The sequence below is a fragment of the Drosophila persimilis genome, unplaced genomic scaffold, assembly GCF_003286085.1.
Source record: "Drosophila persimilis strain 14011-0111.01,24,50 unplaced genomic scaffold, DperRS2 tig00000000-arrow-pilon, whole genome shotgun sequence".
In the NCBI taxonomy this organism is placed as follows: domain Eukaryota; kingdom Metazoa; phylum Arthropoda; class Insecta; order Diptera; family Drosophilidae; genus Drosophila; species Drosophila persimilis.
The window spans coordinates 5,170,519-5,180,234 of NW_020825288.1; positions in this window are offsets into that span (position 1 = coordinate 5,170,519).

Sequence of the window (9,716 nt, forward strand, 5' to 3'; positions counted from 1 at the left end):
AAATTTGATGTTGCGATAACATTTTACACGCCTGGCTGCACCTTATTCTTTCCCATCTTAAAGGCCAAGTGCGAAATCTGGTATAGAATTGGGACTGCTCCTTTTTTTATTTGGCCCACATTTAAAGTGCCCTACGTGGTTTGCCACTTACAGCCCCAGCAGGCATTGAATGTGTTCCTTTTTTCTTCCCTTTTTTTTTGCGGGAGGAATGCCGCAATCAACAGCAAAGTTCAATGGGCCAAAACCGATGCCAAACTGCAACTAAATTTGGCTTTTCCCAGTGAAATATTGTCAATTTCACAACCATGCAGGGGTCTACGTACGAGTACGAGTATGTGTTTGGAGGGGCATACAAGTGCAGCGCTTTTCAGTGGATAGACGCATCGATTTATGCTCTAAACGCGCCTGAGAGCCGGTGGAATAGCACCTTAATCGGTGAAGATTTACTGAAGATACCCCTCATTTTATGGCAGGGTCTTATGGATATTTCATTAGCTCTGTGCCTGCAGATGGAGGAAGAGTATCCCAGCCTCGACTTGGCTTTGGGGCTTATCTCCGACGACTGCCAATTGAAATGTGTCACCATTTTGTAGCTTTATGCATGCACCGCTCGCACTGGGCGGCACGGCACGGCACGGCCAGGGCTCCATAAAAAGCAACGCTTATCATTCTTTTTGCTGTCGGCCATTTTGGGGAAGCGTTTAAGCTTAAGCGACCATTCTTTGGTATAGTCCCTCCCACTCCTGCTCGCTTTCGCCATGGCGGCCATTTTTTTTGTTAGCTTAAAAAATTCTTTTTTTATGCGCTCATGATTTTAATGCGCTTTGGCCATTTTTATGAAGCCAGCAAGCGGCCATCCGCCTGTCATTCCGTTTGAAATTCATGAAGCGCAACGCGGTTTTGTAAGCGGAAGACTTAAGTGCTGAAGAGGACCAGAGAGTGGGATTGGGATTGGGTCCAAGCCGGTCTTATGCTTATGCTCTCCTCCACTTGGAGCGGCTGCCATATCTGTATGCAAATGCCATGGCCAAGTCATTTAATTATGTATTTAATGTTGCAGTTTGCATAATTAACCAAGTGCTTTTGGCAGCTGCAGTTTGGACTGCATATCGCGGCTTCGGAAACTTTTCCACTTTTGGTATCCAATGGGGTCTTAAAACCATCCGGCTGAACGCTTTATGCTCGAGAGTCTTTAATGTGTCTAAGTGAGTGGAGTTAACCATTTTAACGCTTCGATTCGACAGCAGCAGAGCCCCCACCAAGACCAAGACCAAGACAAGGGACGTGCTGTCCGGGAATCTGCTCCTGAGTCCTGTTTCCTGTCTCCAGGCGCCCGCTTCCTGTCAGCCATTGTTTATTTATGTAAAGCAAACGCGAATGTGTGTGCGTTGCGTGTGAAATTGTCACGTCAACGGCATGGCATGGCATGGCACGGCACGGCACTGTGCCGCAGTCAGACACAGCGACAGAGACAGATCCAGAGAAAGTCAAAAGTGTGGCACGACGTCTTGGCTTCTGTCATTCGGCATCTGGTGGCTGGCACCTGCCGTTTTGCTTTGACAAGAAATCAAATTAACAGCCCGCAAACGCGTCTGCGGCCCCTTCATCTCAAGTGTTTCCCAGCCAAGGCTCCAGCATTACGCATACGCCCCGTGTGGTGTCGCTTTTGGTGGTGATGGTGGCAGAGAGTGGTTGCCCCAAGTGGTTGCTGGTTGGAGTGATTGCGTTGCGTATATGTCCCTCTGTGCTTGTGTATGTTTTTGGTTGTATGCATATCCATTGACCTGAAACCTTGGGCAAAGTGCCACTAGTCTAAAATGGCCAGCACTCTCGGGCATGGCCCCATTTGAATGCATTTTTAGACAGCTGCTACTAAAAACAGGAGCAAACAGCCCGAATCTCTATCTGTATCTGTATCTGCATCTGCATCTGTATCTGAATCTATGTATATGCATTCATTCCGGAAAGTTTGCACTTGGTTGTTGATGGCCGGCGAAAGTTTTTTGCTGCCAAATGGGCGAAATTGTTAACTTTACATTTAAGCAGATTACAAAACAAGGGCACAACGACCCAACAACCGAATTGGGAGCCCAGACCTGGTCCTGGTCGTGGTCCTGGTCATGGTCCTTGCCCTGGTGCTGGTGCTGGTCCTGTCCATGATCCTGATCCTGCACATGTCAGGCGTGTGCAATGCCTGTCAGCCTTGTGTCAATCATTTGCCACTGCCACAGTGGCAGAGCCAGCTTTGGTGCGAAGATAATTGTTTTTTGCCGGGCCCCCGGCTGTGACGTGTGTTGGCTTTAAATTATTTTGTTTCGCTCTCGTGTCGCTCCACGTATAAAAAAAGGGGGAAAAGGACTCCGCCTCTCAATGGCAGTGGCTTAATGGATGTTGGATTTCGCTCTCAATTGAATGTGACAGCAGCTGTCCAATCCCCACATATCCCTGGACTTTTGCTAATTGCCGCCACCGCCTATTTGAGGCCAAAGCTAATTTCGATTAGTCAAAGCCACAGACGGCATCACAAATTTCTGTTTGGCTTCGGTTTGCACATTCAATTGCAGTTGCAATTGCGGTTAACTATTAAAAAATTGAATGAATTTGGAAAAAGACGAGGATTGTGGAGGTAGTGACGGAGAGAGTGCCGCAGGGGAAAGCTAATAGCTTTTGGTTTTTGCCTAAGACAGTCAATAAGCTGATAAAATGGGGTCTCGCAGGGGCGAGGGGAAAGCCTGGGATTCACCTGGGGGCTGTCCCAGAGTGTGGTTTCGGTGTACTCGTATTTTCCCATTAATTCATGTTTTTTTCTACTTTTTCTTGTTCATTGCGTGCATTTTATTCTGCAGGGTATTCTAATGTCTAATAATCAATTATGTATTAATTATTCCAAATAATTCTTGAATATATTACTCTCTAAACAGGAAAAACTAGGAAATCTTAGAGATCCGTAAATCTATGACCAAGAACAGAACCTGAAGGAATAAAGTATGGCCCAAAATTTTATGTTGTAATATTACACTATTAAGGTTTTGAAGAAGCCTTTCTTGAAGCATGGACTTAAAGATCAGACAATCTGAGACAGATCTTTACCTTCTGACACAACCCTCAACAAAGGGCACATACAAGCTTTCGAAATATCGGATTGTTTGTTGTCTAATCAAAGATTTCCGTTTTTGTGGCTTTAGGTTTACGAAATAATTATTTTAATTGCTATACTTTAATAACACTGCTCCAAAATACTGCCATCGACACGAATGCCTACACTTCCGTGGTTATGGCTTACATTTTCATGTCGCGCTGTTATATCAGATCGGCTCAGTGAACTCACGTATATTCTTGTCAGCCACTGTCTGTGCTATTTGAGCCAAATTGCATTAAACATTTCAATAATTCATGGGGAATATTTGCCTGAATTATAAGCCATTGATTGGGTCCTCCAAAAAAGCATTCCCAGTGCCATGCCCACCGCCAAATTGTCTCGTTTGTTGGTAGCCAGAGAAAGCATCGTTGATTAATTTAATTATCTGGCTCAAAGGTAGGCGGTGATTGGGGATGGGACGGGGCGGTACGGGGCTAACCGCCTCGCTGATCCAATTGAAAAATATTTTATATTTTAATTGAATTGCATTAAAATTCAATGCGCAATTTAATTATCATTGGCAGCGGCCTGTTGACGAAGCTTTGGCATGCCAATTGATTTGACTGCGGCATCCAGCCGCATGCCACATGCCAGACATTGACAACATTGCTGCTGCTGCTGCTGGCAATGGCGCTGCCACTGCCACTCACGTTGCTGCCACTGCCACTGCCTCTGCTGCTGCTACGGTTGTTGGGTTGTTCGCATCATTTGATAATTAGCAGCAATGGGCCAATATAGTTGGCCAACCAAAGGGTTTGCTGGCGTAATTTCATATCCAATTTCGTAGCATGCAAATGATGCGGCAACAACGATGCGATTTTTCTCTCATTACGAGTATACCCTTTACTGGCTGAGGGCACAAGGGTATAATCCAGAGAATAAAGCATTGATCATTAAATATTCAGTCAAACACAAGTTCGTTTGAAAACTAATCTGTTATTAAAGATGGGGCTCCTATATGTTTTTACATAGCTATTCACATTTTGTGCATTGCTAAGTATAGCTTTCTTAGGGCATTTTACACTTCGTCTTCCCAATCAATACTTTCTTCACTTATTGTTTTGATAATTATCCACGTCCATATACGTCAATAGCGCTCATCCCAAAATTGGGTACATGAAATGCTCATTAAGGGTGTCTTCCCCCCGAAACGTGGTTCCATGATGTGGTAAAAATGTTTCATTCAATGTGAAAAGCCAGTCAAGGCACCAAAAACTGCTTTTTGCATGGCATCCCCCCTCCCTTCCCCAATGGCAGTTGTGTTTTTGCCTGAATTTTCTGACTTTGGCTATTGAATACAGCCAAATATTGGCTGCAAGCGACTGTGTGGCAGGGGTTGGCACTGTGTGCTGAGCCCCCCTTATCATCCCGTTGCGTAGCAGCAGGCTCTTCCCTATGAGGCCTGGACCAAGCTCTGACACAACTCTATGAAATTTTCAGTTTTGCCCCTTTCGTTGGCTTTTGTTTTGGTTTAAAATTTTAATTATTTATATATAAAGTTTATGGGAAAAAGCCCCACACAGATGCCCATACAGAAGTTTGTAAGCTGAAAAGGGGCCGAAAAACGTATTTTATTGGCCACATAATAAACGGGCCACTTACGCCTGCTACCCAGGCTGGGCCATACTTTACGTTGAACGACAGTTTGAAGCCTTTAAGTGCCGAATCGCATTGTCCCTAATTGCTTTTTAAAGGCTGTAGGGGGGGGAACGAGAACTCAAACGAATCAAGTCAACAACCGACAACGTCTGGCTGGGCTGTGCTGTGCTGTGCTGTCTGCAGATATGCGAAGGCTGGGGATCACTGGGCGAATGCCCATGCAACATTTGCTGCAAGCAATTTACTTCAACATAATCATATTAAATTTTCTCCACCCACTCGTTTAGTTCCATCGAGGATAGGGCCCTGGTCCTTGCCCCGGACGGGGGCGTGCACATCGTTTTTGTCTATCGTTTTGTACCTGGACTCCAGACTCGACTCGACTCGACTCGAGTCGGCCTCTGTCTCTGTCTCTGTCCCTGGAAAATTATACTTAAAAGCTGGGAGAGTCCTCACCACACACATGCGTCTGAATGGCCGCATATAGTACATATCCTTCTTTCCCTTCCCCGATTCCTGTAAGCTGCAGGCTGACACCAACAGAGCCCCACACGGAGAGCTTTTTTTATAGTTGCTCTGAGGCAGGATGGCATGGCCATCCAGCTCTGACTCTGGCTCTGAGGCAGTCCTAGTATGTTTATTTTTTTCCACCCTGCTCCTGCCGCTGGTCCTGGTCGTCTGCCCTGCCCAGGTCGTTGGCTTCTTGCCTCACATGGGGGGCGTTTTCATTTCCTTGCAGCCGTTGGCCAGCCCCAACACCAGGAGCCGCATGCAACATCCATGGAGTTTCGTTTCTTTGCGATTCCTTTCCTTTTGTTTCGCTTCTTGCCACAGCTGGGAGGCGGGTCTTTCTTATGCTGTATTACAGCAATTATAATTTCGTTCTAATTTAATTTCAAATCAAGTAAAAAGCCGCAGAGTCAAAGGCCACAACCTGGGACTTGTAGGACCTATGGTGATTATGCATACTTTACACAAAATTCATTTGCCCCGCCCCGAGTCTTGGCACAGCTCTAACCCGCATTCATCTTTGGCCTTCCATACGAGGATCTTTGTGTCTCTTCTGGTCTGGTTTTCATGTCGTGTAGTGGAAGATTGTCGTTAATATATTTGGTTGGGATCACCGGTCCCATTAATTACTTAAGAGTTGGCAGCTCTTTTGGGCTGCCACTGGTTGAAGGGGAGTTTTGTGGCTGCCCAACAGCGCAGAACAGCTATTAATATGGCAATTTTTTATTGCATCTTTTGCTCTTAAAATAACCAGCAGCAAGCAGGAACGTAAAGAAGAGTTCCATCAAGCATATAAATGGATAAACATTTATTGCAGTTTATTGAAAAATTGGCGGTTATCGAGCACAGGGCCAGAATGAAGTACAAAGAGAGGGAGCAGGGAGATTTGCACGACCGTTAAGCATTTTAATTTCACACAAGAGACGCAAAGTGGAGTGCGCTACAAGCCACCGAATGGGGCATATGCATAGATGGATCACATTTCCACTACAGAAGTGCTAGTAAAAATGCAGCAAAGATCTTGTACGTAAAACCGAGTTAATAAAGACCTCAGCTTAGCTGGTGGATTGGCTATAAATTATTTAAATTAGTTCCATTCCCAGGAGCTGTAGATCCTGTCTGCTGATGGAAGCCAAAAGGTTGCACATTTGCCGTTAGCTCAGTTTATTTATTCAACAATTTATATTTGTGTTGCGTGCCTGCACTTTACGGCCACACGGACACTCGCCGGGGCACACGAGTTGCAGTAAATTAAGTCGTTAATATCTTGTTTATCATGGCCACCGCTGCCGCTGCCGCTGCCGCTGCTGGTGCATGATGGCGCAGGCAGGCCCTGTGCCGTGGCCATATGTTGACCCAGGTCGTAACGGCACTCGATGCTCGACCCTGGCGCCATACGTGACTATGCGCCTGTTAATTACATGATTTATATGCATAAATATATGCATTGAGCTTGATTTATGAAATTAATTAAAAATGGATTTACCGGCCTATGCTCCTGCTCCCTCTGCTCCATTTATTGCGGTGTTTTTTTCAAATTATGTTGCCTGCGCGCGGCTATCGATTGAAACACATGGCACACAGATACACAGACACACAGACACACAGTGTGCTAATCACTTTATCACTTGCAACAAATTTGAGCAACCCACGCACACATAAGGATAATTTAATTTTGTTGAGCCTGGCACGAACGAACCGCAAGGAAATAGTAGAGTACAGTAGAACCAGAACCCTCTCCTTTTGGCAGCCACTACTAACTCATTATAACAGTTTTATTAGCCAACTCTGGCGGGAAGCTAGGAGCAGGAGCGAGAGCAGATGCGATCCGAGGCGCCACAGCCACAGCTATTCGCGCTTCGCTTGTTTCATTTACACTCGCTGCCTGAATTACTTTATTAGTCTAATTAAATGCGCCACTTGTACGCAGAAAATGGCACGCGGCTGTGCGAGAGCTGTGCAAACAATTAATGAAATTAGCAAAAGTGTTCTTTTTTGGCTAGAGAGATTTCTTTCGCCCCCTTAATTACATTAATTAATTGGTCGATCAGGCGCCCGGGCAAGTGAAACTTCAATGCAACCACAATCTTGGCGCCGGCTGCAGATGTTCGGCTGATGATTTAAGTACCCGATACTCGGATACAAGTGGGGACTGGTGGAGGCGACACCTGTTCCGACACCGAGACAAGCCCGAAAGGAACCCGCAAGCCTAACCGCATCCAAAGCGACGACATCAGCGATTATGGGGCTGAAAGTGGTGCAGGAGCCGCAGGAATCGCAACACTTCCAGACACACACACACACACACACAATCACAGATGGGATGCGGATACAGGAATATATATGTATAACCTGCGGATTATGTCTGCACTATGAAATCCACAAACTGTCAGAGTGGCACACACAACAGACCGGCACGACCCCAACCGACCCCACCCGCTGGCTAAACGTAAGCCACACACTCGCATTTGCAGTCGCTCTCGAACCCCGGACATAATTCCTTTTATTCTTTGCTGGCAGCCGCTACTTTTTAAATATTTACACATATGCGAGCATCCACGAGTGGTTCTATGTGTCTTTGTCGGGCGCTGCTCGGCTAGAAACTTGTTCAAAGACAATTTGCTTTGGGATTCGTGGGTCTAGGGCTTAATACAGCTTCAAGTTTACGCACTCCAGAGTTTCCTCAGGTTAGCACTCTATAATTACCTGGAATATGATCTTTTATGAACCTTAATTCTTTAGCAAAAGTGTCATGTTTAAGCTCTAAGTTTCCCAAGTTAGCCCCTCAATAATTATCTGGGAAATGATATTGCCACCCTCTTATGAATCTTAGTTCTTCAGACAAGTAAATCTTCCCCTAAAATTGGCAAAGTGCAAAGTGGCAAAACACTATCTGCAATCGACAGCCAGCACACACACACCTGACGACGGTGGCGAAGGTGCGGCATTTGGCACTGAAGTATTTTTGGGAAAACAATTTTGCCCCCGAAAACAGCTCTGTGGCTCTACAGAAACTCCTCTACAATGCACCCAGAACTATGTAACTCGGTTAATCCTATTGATTTTGATTTGCATACAAATTAGAATGTGCTGGCGCCCAGGCAGGATGCTCTCTCCTGGTGGTTGGAGGAGCAGAGCAATCTGCCAAAGGATTCCCCGCTCTCTATATGGGAGGATAGCTGCTGGATCGCTTCTGGATTGCTGGAGGCGGTAAAGAAAGTTGAGCCCCGACAAAAAAGTGTTTAACATGTGTACTGCCATATCCAGCGGAGCTTAAGCTTCTACTGCTCCGGCATTAAATTTCAATTTAAGCTGGACGCTTCGAAGGCGAAAGGCGGTGTACGGTTCGGCTTGGCTTGGTGCTCTGGAAGCGACGAAGTGCGAATGCTTTGTGAAACAATTAGCATCTTGCTTAATTGTTCAGAGAAGGAGAGCAGTGCTGGGATGTGGCATGTGGCATGCGGCATGCGGCATGAGGAGGAAGAGAACTCCCAGCATGTGTGGCATAGAATTTTCCAACATTTTAATGGCGAATTTAGTGAGCTTGTGTGTTGGCAGAACCCCTCTCTATATGTGTGTCTGTATGTAGACGTACCCCCCCCTGCAATATTGCTGCTTCTGTACCCAAAAGAAATATGAAAATGAAATTTAATGCGGTGCAAATACTTTTCAGCATGCCTGTGTGTTTGTGAGAATTTTAATTTGCTTTAATATTTCATTACGGGCCCTGGCATGTGCATGAGCGGGCAAACAGCATATGGAAAGGCCAGGAACTGCGTGGCTAGGAATTTCAATTAAGATTAATTCGCGCCTTTACTCCCAGCACCTTGAGCCTGGCTGCGTTCGGCTGTGGAGGTCTGGCTGTCCCCCAACTGGAGCTCAGGTGCCATCGCGGTGGCAATCTTCAGGGGGAGCTCACTTTTGGGCACGTCCCCTCGGCAGGCAGTTGCGGTTCTTTTTCAACTCGGTTGCACTTTGGGTCACGCCTGAGCGACGATGCGTTATGAAGATGGTGAAGCCACCACGGTGGCTGTGGCAGGTGAAAAACTTGAGCGGCACAAAATGGTGCCACTTAACGGAAGCAGCATAAAAGCAACGGCAAAAGTAAAGCCAACCCGTATCCCCACTCCCAGTCCCAACCACAGCCACAGCAACACGGCAAAGAACAACAGCAACAAATTAAAATAAACTTTAATCATGGCGGGTAAACAGAGGCGGAAAAACTGTAGCATACTTATGTGCGCCAAAGCAAATGGCGACACCGACGGCGCGCAGCGCGCTGCGGAAGGAGACGGAGCAGCAGCTCCACTAAGTGCTGCATTTCATCATCGTCAGCAGTCGTATCAGAGGGAGCTCTTCGTCCTGTCGCCTTGTCATCCCCGGGCTGCAGCAGCTGCAGCCCCATTGATAACTGGAGTGCTTGACGGGCAGTAAATATTTTTATTCAAGTTAATAATGTTGCTCTCGT